General features: G+C 42.7%; 1 pseudogene; it reads right to left on the minus strand.

The window, feature by feature from the left end:
• Positions 1-6,051: 6,051 nt before the first annotated feature.
• LOC115933412 (carboxy-terminal domain RNA polymerase II polypeptide A small phosphatase 2-like) lies at positions 6,052-7,979 on the minus strand (annotated as a pseudogene).
• Between the last annotated feature and the right edge of the window lie 1,816 nt (positions 7,980-9,795).

Here is a 9,795-nt window from a genome sequence, read left to right on the forward strand (position 1 = left end):
AATAAAATAAATAGAAAAAGAAGAAGAAGAACAAGAAGAAGAAGAGGAAGAAGAAAAAGAAGAACAAGAAGAAGACTTTTATGTGGTGAACAAACACACAAAAAGAAAAAAGCTCATCATCAGTGGAGATTAGATAAATGCAAATCAAAACCGCAATGGGATACCATCTCACACCATATGGAATGGCAGTTATTAAGAAGTCAGGAAACAACAGATGCTGGTGAGGCTGTGGAGGAATAGAAACACTTTTACACTGCTGGAGGCAGTGTAAATTAGTTCAACCATTATGGAAGACAGTGTGGTGATCCCTCAAGGATCTAGAACCAGAAATACCATTTGACCCAGCAATCTCATTACTGGGTGTATAACCAAAGGAATATAAATCATTCTAGCATAAAGACACATGCACTCATATGTCTATTGCAGCACTGTTTCCAATAGCAAAGACTTGGAACCAACCCTAATGCCCATCATTGATAGATTGGAAAAAGAAAATGTGGCACATATACACCATGAAATAATACGCAGCCATAAAAAGAATGAATTCATGTCCTTTGCAGGGACGTGAATGAAGCTGGAAAACATTATACTCAGCAAACTAACACGGGAACAGGAAACCAAACACCATATGTTCTCACTCACATGTGGGAGTTGAATAATGAGAACACATGGACACCGGGAGCAAAACATCACACACTGGGGCCTGTTAGGGGGTTGAGGTCAAGGGGAGGGAGAAAATTAGGACAAATACCTAATGCATGTGGGGCTTAAATCCTAGATGGCAGGTTGATAGGTGCAGCAAACCACCATGGCACATGTAAAACTATGTAACAAACCTGCACATTCTGCACATGTATTCCAGAACTTAAAATAAAACAAACTAACAAAAATGCACTAACGCTGAGGGGGAGTTGGGGTAGGGGCAGGAGTCAGGCAGGGGTGGGTGCGTCCTGGAGTTTTATCCAATCAGTGACACTGATGTGGGAACCGCCCAATCAGGCGCGCTGTGGGAGAGGAGAGGAAAGGAGGGCGCGGCTTTCGGCATTTGGCGGGGTCTTTGTCTCTCGCTGGTGCTGGCACAGGAACTTGGGATCCATCTCCTCTTTTGCCTCCTCCACCTTGGGAGCCCCGGGCTACTCTGTCACAGCCCCTGTTGCCCTGTGATCTGTAGGTCCTTGGGGAAGTATAGTTAAGGTGCCAGGACATCTTGGAAGCTGGGAAATGGTGAGTATGCGGGGTTCGGCATCCCGATAGGGGAGAGTAGGCTGTGAAACCGGCAGGACCGGCCACCCCACGGTTAGCTCCGAGTCTCCCGCAGCTTGGCCCTCAGTCCCCTGTGGCTGCAAGATGGCCGCTGGGCCAGCAGCGAGGCCCCCACGTCCCGCCCTGCCCATCCGGTCCTGTCCCTGGGCAGCGCCCTGCTCTTTGCCCACAGCCATGAGTATTTCCCAGATTGTTCAGGGATGCCAGGTGGGTCATCAGGGAAAAACCGCGACTGGGTGTTTGCGTGGGAGGAGCTGCGGCTCGTGGGGTCCGCAGTCTCTCTTTTTAAAAATTAACTGGAGTCTATGTTAAAAGGTTCATTAGTTTATCTGAACAAACAGTGATTGGTGAAATGGAAAGCACCCAGCCATGATTTCTGGTCCACCCGAGGGGCATAAAGGAAAGGCTTTTATAAGATGCATGAGAAAGCAACCCAAATTCAAGAATTGGTTCCAGTTATGTAGTCACCTTATTTGAACTATCCAGATGGAAATTTCCTGGTTACATAATCAGAGGTTAATTGTATGTTTGTCATGGGTTAAACCTGCGTTTTGTTTCAGGCTAAGATAGTGTTTTATAGGAAATGTATTTGAGTTAGGTTTTATATATATATATATATATATATATATATATATATATATATATATATATATATATATACCTATGAACACAGGGCACTAGAGCCACTTTAGCCTATTTTTCTGCTCTTTAATTATTTTAACACACCAGAGGAGGACTGGTTTTCTCCTGTGTTTTTTTAATATATGGCAAGTGGAACCTCTAATCGACCACCCTGTTTTTCAGCCTAACTCAGACTTGCGGTAAAATTATCAGTTCCCACTTTCTTTGCTGCATTCTCAAATGCAACACATGAGACCAGCTTTCCCTTGCCAATTTACAATGCTGTTAACTATATGTCCTTTATTATACATTTCATTAAATTTTTCTATTATTGGGTTTCTTTCTACTTCTCCCTACAATTCTGCCCATATTTGCTTTTTATATTTAGAAGCCTCCCTTTTGGGTGCATAAATATATATAGCTATATTCTCTTGACAAATTAACCTCTATTATTATTGTATAGTAACCTCATTTCATGCTTGTGAGAGACATTGCTAGAAAGTCTATTTTGTCTAATTTAAGCATAACTACCATTGCACTTTTTTGGTTATTATTTGCACGGAATATCATTTTCTATCCTTTCACTTTTAACCTATGCTCTTAATTCATAATTGAGTCTCCTGTAAGCAGCATATTACGAGGTTTAAAAGATTCATTTATCCACTCTGTCTGCTTTAGTCTCTTTTGGCTGCTATAACAGAATATCACACACTGGTAATTAACAAAGAATAGAATTTTATTTGACTCATGATTCTGGAGGCTGGAAAGGCAAAACAACATGATACTGGTTTCTGTTGAAGGTTTAGTTGCTGGATAATAACATAGACAAAGATGTGAGGGAGAGACAGCTTTTTTTTTTTTTAATATATAACAGATCCATTCTTGTTATAATTAGCCCATTCCCATAATAAGAACATTAATCCATTCATGAAGGCAAAGTTCATATAGCTTAATTAATTTTTAAAGGTTCCACCTCTTAATTCTAACACATTGGCTATTAAATTTTATCCTAAATTTTGGAGATGACATTCAGTCTACAGCAGTATCTGTTTAGTAGATAATTTAATGTTTTTACTTGTAAGGTAGTGATAGGTAAGCAGTTACTATTGTAAATTTGTAGTTTTCTGTCTATTTTAAGTTTGCTTTTTTTTTTTCTGGTTCTGTCTTTCCTGTGGTATTGTTAATTTTTGTTGAGAAAAAGTTATGCTTTCTTGCTCAGACTGAAGTGCAGTGGCATATCACAGCTCACAGTAGCCTCAACCTCCTGGGCTCAAGCAATCCTCCCACCTTAGCCAGCCAAGTAGCTTGGACTACAGACACCTACCACAACACCCAAGGAGCTTATGATTCTCCCTCCATGGCCTCCCAAAGTGTAGGAATTATAAGCAGGAGTCACCATATCCAATGTGTAATTTTTGTTGTTTGTGTATGCTTTAATTACTTTCCCTTTTTTTAACCACAGATTTTTTTTCCTAGTGGTTCTCATGAGACTTATGTAAAACATCTTGTATTTTAATAGTCTAGTTTAAGATGGTAACAATTTATAGTATTCTGAATTTCAGTATGTATTTACCATTTGTAATGACATTTGTACTTTAGTATTTTTCATATTTTTTGTTAGCATTTCATCATATCAATGTGAAGATTTCTTCTGGACCATGGCTGGAGAAGTAAAGAACGTGTGTTTTGCCTGATTCAGGGACTATAGAGAGAACCAAGTTCTGCAGGCCTGTCACCTAAGTCTCAGGTGAGTATGAATTCTCTTGTGTTTTTGGCAGATTGTTGCAGTGGCAGGACCAAGGTCAAATGAGTTATAGTCAAGTCTACAGTAAGATGTGGCAGAATTTTGAAGCCAGGACCATGATTGGCAAGCTTGCCACTTGGTCAAGTTCTTACCCTCTGAAGATGTCTTCCTTGGTCTTTGCCTCCAGCTGGGTGTCACAATCTCTGAACTGGATCCCAAGGCTTTCATGAATGCACTTATGTTTGCTGTGGCAGCTGCATTATGTTGTGGGGGATGTGGATGCCGAACCTCCCATTCTGTCATCTTGCTTATGTTACTCTCCTTTATGTTTCACTTTCTGAAATGAATGTCAAGCTGGTGATTTTTAGATTCAAAAATTCTAAAATAAATTGCTCAAATTTACACATTATGTAAGCTATTAATAAAATTTCTTGTAGGTGCTACATATTTATCAAAATTTTTGGTTGTAATTTTAAGCTCACTGTAGGCAGAAAGGAATCATGAACATTTATATTCTTTTTTTAGTCTGTATATAAATGATGGTATATTTTAATTCCAGATATTTACTTTATACTTCGGTAATGCTCATCATATTTTGCAAAATTTATGTTGTTCTTTTGTTTGAAAATATAAGGCTTTTTTAGCTCCTGAAATCTACAGTATAGTCATGTGGTTTTATTATATTTTGTGGTAAGAAGAGCAGAAACATATTGAGAACATAAGAAAATTCTCCTGTCTTTTTAATGATTATTTATTAAACTCTTCTGATTAGAGCCTGTTATTAATGATTGCAATGTATTTTCTGTATAATTTTACTGCAATCCACTAAATTCTAATGACTTAAATTGTCTGTTTTTCATGAGTGCACACAGTTGAATGCTGTAGATATCTAAAGAATTATTTTTCGGCTGGGCGTGGTGGCTCATGCTTGTAATCCCAGCACTTTGGGAGGCCAAGGTGGTTGGATCACGAGGTCAGGAGATCCAGACAACCCTGACTAACACGGTGAAACCCCATCTCTACTAAATATACAAAAAGTTAGCTGGGCATAGTTGTGGGCGCCTGTATTCCCAGCTACTCGGGAGGCTGAGGCAGGAGAATGGCGTGAGCCCAGTGGGCAGAGCTTGCAGTGAGCCAAGATCATGCCACTGCACTCCAGCCTGGGTGACAGGGCAAGACTCTGTCTCAAAAAAAAAAAAAAAAAAGAGTTATTTTTTCATTGTAAATCTATGTTGTATTCAGGATTTTATGCATTAAAATCTCTGTTCTTATTTTCAGTTCCGTGTTATTGTGTTTCTTTTCTTGGGGGGTATGTTTTCTCAGATCAGTTAACTGTATTTTTGCTTTTAAAGCTTGATATGATGAATTGAATGATAAGTTTTAGCTTGGTACACTTTATCTCAATGTGATGTTTAATATAAGTGTGAATTAGCTGTGTTTGTTGCTTATAGATATAACTATGTTTTTCACCTATGTAAGTATGACATCTTTTTCCTTGTTTTCTGTTTTTTTTCTTTTCAGTTTCAGATAGGCTTTTTTTTTTTAAGATAATTTTAAAACAGAGTCAAAAGAACAGAAATCAGTTATTTTTCCTCTTGCAGGGTGGGGAGACAACTTCCTTCCCCACAGGTTTCAGGCTATGGCTAAGTGGTCAGTCTTGGGGAGATGCAGAAAGGATCCATCCCAGGCACTTGGCTGGACTTAAGTAAGCATAGCCTTTGCGCCACAAGACCTGATGGCTTGGGTACTGGTCTGGACATAAGTCCCCATCTTCCCAGAAATATTGTCTTTTGTCTGCAACAACTGGCTGGAGAAATATTTCAGAAAGATGTGTGTTTGGAACACCCAAAGGCATACCTTTCCTTTCTCCTTGGCATAGGCCTTGCAGCACTGAGGAAAGACCAGGTTTGCAATGGAGCCTTCAATAGTCTTCATCCCTATGGAGCTCAGGGGCTTGTAGTGTGACAGGAGAGGAGACAAGCTAACTTGGGAAGAGTCTTTGTCTTTCAGCTTCTCCCCCACTGAAACACTGTATATTGGGGCCAGAGTTCATCGCAAAACACACATGCTCTCTTTCTTTTTCTTACACTCACATCTCGGGAACCCAACAACTTGATGGCAGGTAGCTCTGGGTATCCTTGGTCTGGCATTCACCCACTGGGCATCTAAGCTGTCCTAAAGCTCTTTTCAATCACTTCTCACCCTTTCCAGGCATGTGTGGATAGGTCTTCCAGCCTTCACTCTTTCAGGCTGATCATAAAGGCACAGTGTGGGAAAGTCCCCTACTGCGATGGCCATTGCTGGGAAGCAGGGAAGGCTAAGGGCCCACTGCTGCCCAAGGCTAGCGTAGACATCCTCTGCTCCACTCATCTCCTCGAAGGTTGATATCAGGTGCAGCAGCTGCTGTCTGGAATATTATCAAATCAGGACTGCACAGGCACTGCATTCTCTGTGTGGAAGATGTAAGAAGCAGGTGAGTTGTCCAGGATGATAGTTTTCCTCAGGTCCCTCTCCAGATAGCTGAGGTCATTGACATAGCAGCCCTGTTGGAACAAACACGACTCATGGGCTAGGCAACCCCAGAACACCCCACACTGGTCCAGCACACTCGCCACAGTGTGTCCAGAATTGGTGTATTCTTGGTCTCACTGACTTCAAGAATGAAGCCGCGGACCCTTGCGGTGAGTGTTACAGTTCTTAAAGGCGGCGTGTCTGGAATTTGTTCCTACTGACATTCGGATGTGTTCGGAGTTTCTTCCTTTTGGTGGGTTCGTGGTCTCGCTGGCTCAGGAGTGAGGCTGTAGACGTTCGTGGTGAATGTTACAGCTCTTAAGGCAGCGCGTCTGGAGTTGTTCCTTCCTCCCGGTGGGTTCGTTGTCTTGCTGGCTTCAGGAGTGAAGCTGCAGACCTTCATGGTGAGTGTTACAGCTCATAAAGGCAGTGTGGACCCAAAGAGTGAGCAGCAGCAAGATTTATTGCAATGAGCAAAAGAACAAATCTTCCACAGTGTGGAAGGGAACCCAAGTGGGTTGCCACTGCTGGCTGGGGCAGCCTGCTTTTATTCTCTTATCTGGCCCCATCTCCATCCTGTTGATTGGTAGAGCTGAGTGGTCTGTTTTGACAGGGGGCTGATTGGTGCATTTACAATCCCTGAGCTAGACACAAAAGTTCTCCCTGTCCCTACCAGAGTACCTAGATACAGAGTGTCAATTGGTGCATTCACAAACCCTGAGCTAGACACAGGGTGCTGATTGGCGTGTTTACAAACCTTGAGCTAGATACACAGTGCCGACTGGTGTATTTACAATTCCTGAGCTAGACATAAAGGTTCTCCACGTCCCCACCAGAGTAGCTAGATACAGAGTGTCAATTGGTGCATTCACAAACCCTGAGCTAGACACAGGGTGCTGATTGGTGTGTTTACAAACCTTGAGCTAGATACACAGTGCTGATTGGTGTATTTACAAACCTTGAGCTAGATACACAGTGCTGATTGGTGTATTTACAATCCCTTAGCTAGACATAAAGGTTCTCCACCTCCCCACCAGACTCAGGAGCCCAGCTGGCTTCACCCAGTGGACCCACACTGGGTCTGCAGGTGGAGCTGCCTGCCAGTCCTGTGCCATGCACCCACACTCCTCAGCCCTTGGGAGGTTGATGGACTGGGCGCCATGGAGCAGGGTTGGCCCTCATTGGGGAGGCTCGGGCCACACAGGAGCCCACAGAGTGGGGTGGGAGGCTCAGGCATGGCAGGCTGCAGGTCCTGAGCCCTGCCCCACGGGACGGCCGCTAAGGCCTGGTGAGAAATTGAGCACACCAACTGCTGGCCCAGGTGCTAAGCCCTCACTGCCTGGGGCTGGTGGGGTTGGCCGGCCACTCAGAGTGAGGGGTCCGCTGAGCCCACACCCACCCCGAACTCGCCTCATGAGCAAATGGATCTGGTGCATGGTCCCCTCAATCTTTACAGTCACTAGGCCGTCAGCATTGCTGATTGGCTTAAAGGAGCTATGCAGAAGGGTTTCATCGAGGTCAGTGACCATAGAGATCGTTCCTTGATTTTTCTCTGTCATCTCTGGGAGCAGGCAGGTTCCTGGGATCTGATAAAACTGATACTGCAGACCCCGGCGCTGATCCGACTTGGCAATGGTGTTGACTTCCTCCTTATGTGTGGAGAGCTCAGCGGGGGATCTTGACTGGCCGACATGCTGGGTGCAAGAACAGCAGAAATTTACCTTCTAAGATGTGACAAACATGAGGCCTTTTCGGAGAGCACTTTGGAAACCAGGCCTTGCTTGGTAAGGACCAGAGCATCTTCCCTCCATGTCTGGGTGATGATGGAGACTTGTTCCATCTAACAATCCTGAGGGCTGTCCTGGCTGGGTGGGAAGACTGGCGGGCACACTGGCTGGACTGGGCTGGGGGGCATGGGCTGGGGCCTGATTTAATTCCCAAGAATCTGATTTCCACAGCTGTTCACATTCCCCCTCTCCTTTCCATCACTGGCCGGGAAGGGAGGCGGCCTGTAGGGAGGGTGGACGGCCTTGGCAGCGGCTCCCCAGGGTGCCCCCAGCCCCAATTCCCCCAGCGGGAGCTTCAGGATTCTCAGTTTGGGTCTAACAGAGAATCCACCAGATACTCTTTTTTTTCCAAGTTTTATTTTAAGTTCAGGGGTCTATATGTGATAAACGTTTTTTTCAACTTTTATTTTAAGTTTAGGGGTCCATGTGCAGGATATGCAGGTTTCTTACATAGATAAACGTGTGCCATTGTGCTCTACTGCACAGATCATCTCATCACCCAGGTACTAAGCCCAGCATCCGCAGCTATTCTTCCTGATGCTCTCCTTACCCTCCCCCATAACATGAAACAGGTGTCCAGTGTGTTGTTCTTCCTGATGTGTCCATGTGTTCTTATTGATCTACTTCCGCTAATAAGTTAGAATAATAATAGGTGGTGTTTGGTTTTCTGTTCCTGCATTAGTTTGCTGGGAGTAATGGCTTCAAACTCCAACCATGTTCCCGCAAGGGACATCATCTCATTACATTTTATGGCTTCATAGCATTCCATGGTGTATATGTACCACATTTTCTTTATTCAGTCTATGATTGATGGGCACGTAGATTGATTACATGACGTTGCTATTGTAAATAGTGCTGCAATGAACATATGTATACATGTATATTTAAAATAGATTTATATTTCTTTGGGTGTATACCCAGTAATAGTATTGCTGGGTCAAATTGTATTTCTGCTTCTAGGCCTTTGAGGAATCTCCACACTCTCTTCCACAATGCTTGAAATAATTTACAATCCCACCAACAGTATAAAAGTGTTCCCTTTTCTCCACAACCTCACCTGCATCTGTTTTTTTTTCTTTTTATTAATAGCCATTGTAATTGGTGTGAGATGGTATCTCATTGTTGTTTTGATGTGTATTTATCCAGTTATCAGTGATGTTGAGCTTTTCATGTTTGTTGGGCACATGTATGTCTTGTTTTGTGATATGTCTGTTCATGTCCTTTGACCCTTTTTTAATGGGGTTATTTGTTTTTCTCTTGTAAATTTTAAGTCCCTTGTAGATTCTGGGTATTAGACGTTTGTCAGATGGATAGGTTGCAACATTTTTCTCCCATTCTCTAGCTTCTCTGCTCTGATGATAGCTTCTTTGGCTCTGCGGAAGCTCTTTAGTTTAATTAGACCCCATTAGTCAATTTTTGCTTTTGTTGCTATGTCTTTTGGCCTTTTTGTCATCAAATCTTTCCTCATGCCTATATCCTGAATGGTATTCTCTAGATTTTTTCTTCTAAGGTTTTTATAGTTTTGGGTTGCACATTTAAGTCTTTAATCCATCTTGAGTCAATTTTTGTCTATGGTGTTAAGAAGGGTTCCAGTTTTAATTCTCTGCATATGACTAGCCAGTTATCCTAGCACCATTTATTGAATAGGGAGCCCTTTCCTAATTCCTTGTTTTTGTTGACTTTGTCAAAGTTCAGGTTGTTGTAGGTTTTTGGCTTTATTTCTATGCTTTCTATTTTGTTTCATTTGTCTATGTGTCTGTTTCTATACCAGTACCATGCTGTCTTGGTTACTGTACTCTTCTAGTATAGTTTGAAGTTAGGCAGTGATGCTTTCAGCTTTTTTTTTTTTTTTTTTTCCTTAAGGTTGGC

Source organism: Gorilla gorilla, chromosome 23 (genome assembly GCF_029281585.2).
Source record: "Gorilla gorilla gorilla isolate KB3781 chromosome 23, NHGRI_mGorGor1-v2.1_pri, whole genome shotgun sequence".
NCBI classification, from domain to species: domain Eukaryota; kingdom Metazoa; phylum Chordata; class Mammalia; order Primates; family Hominidae; genus Gorilla; species Gorilla gorilla.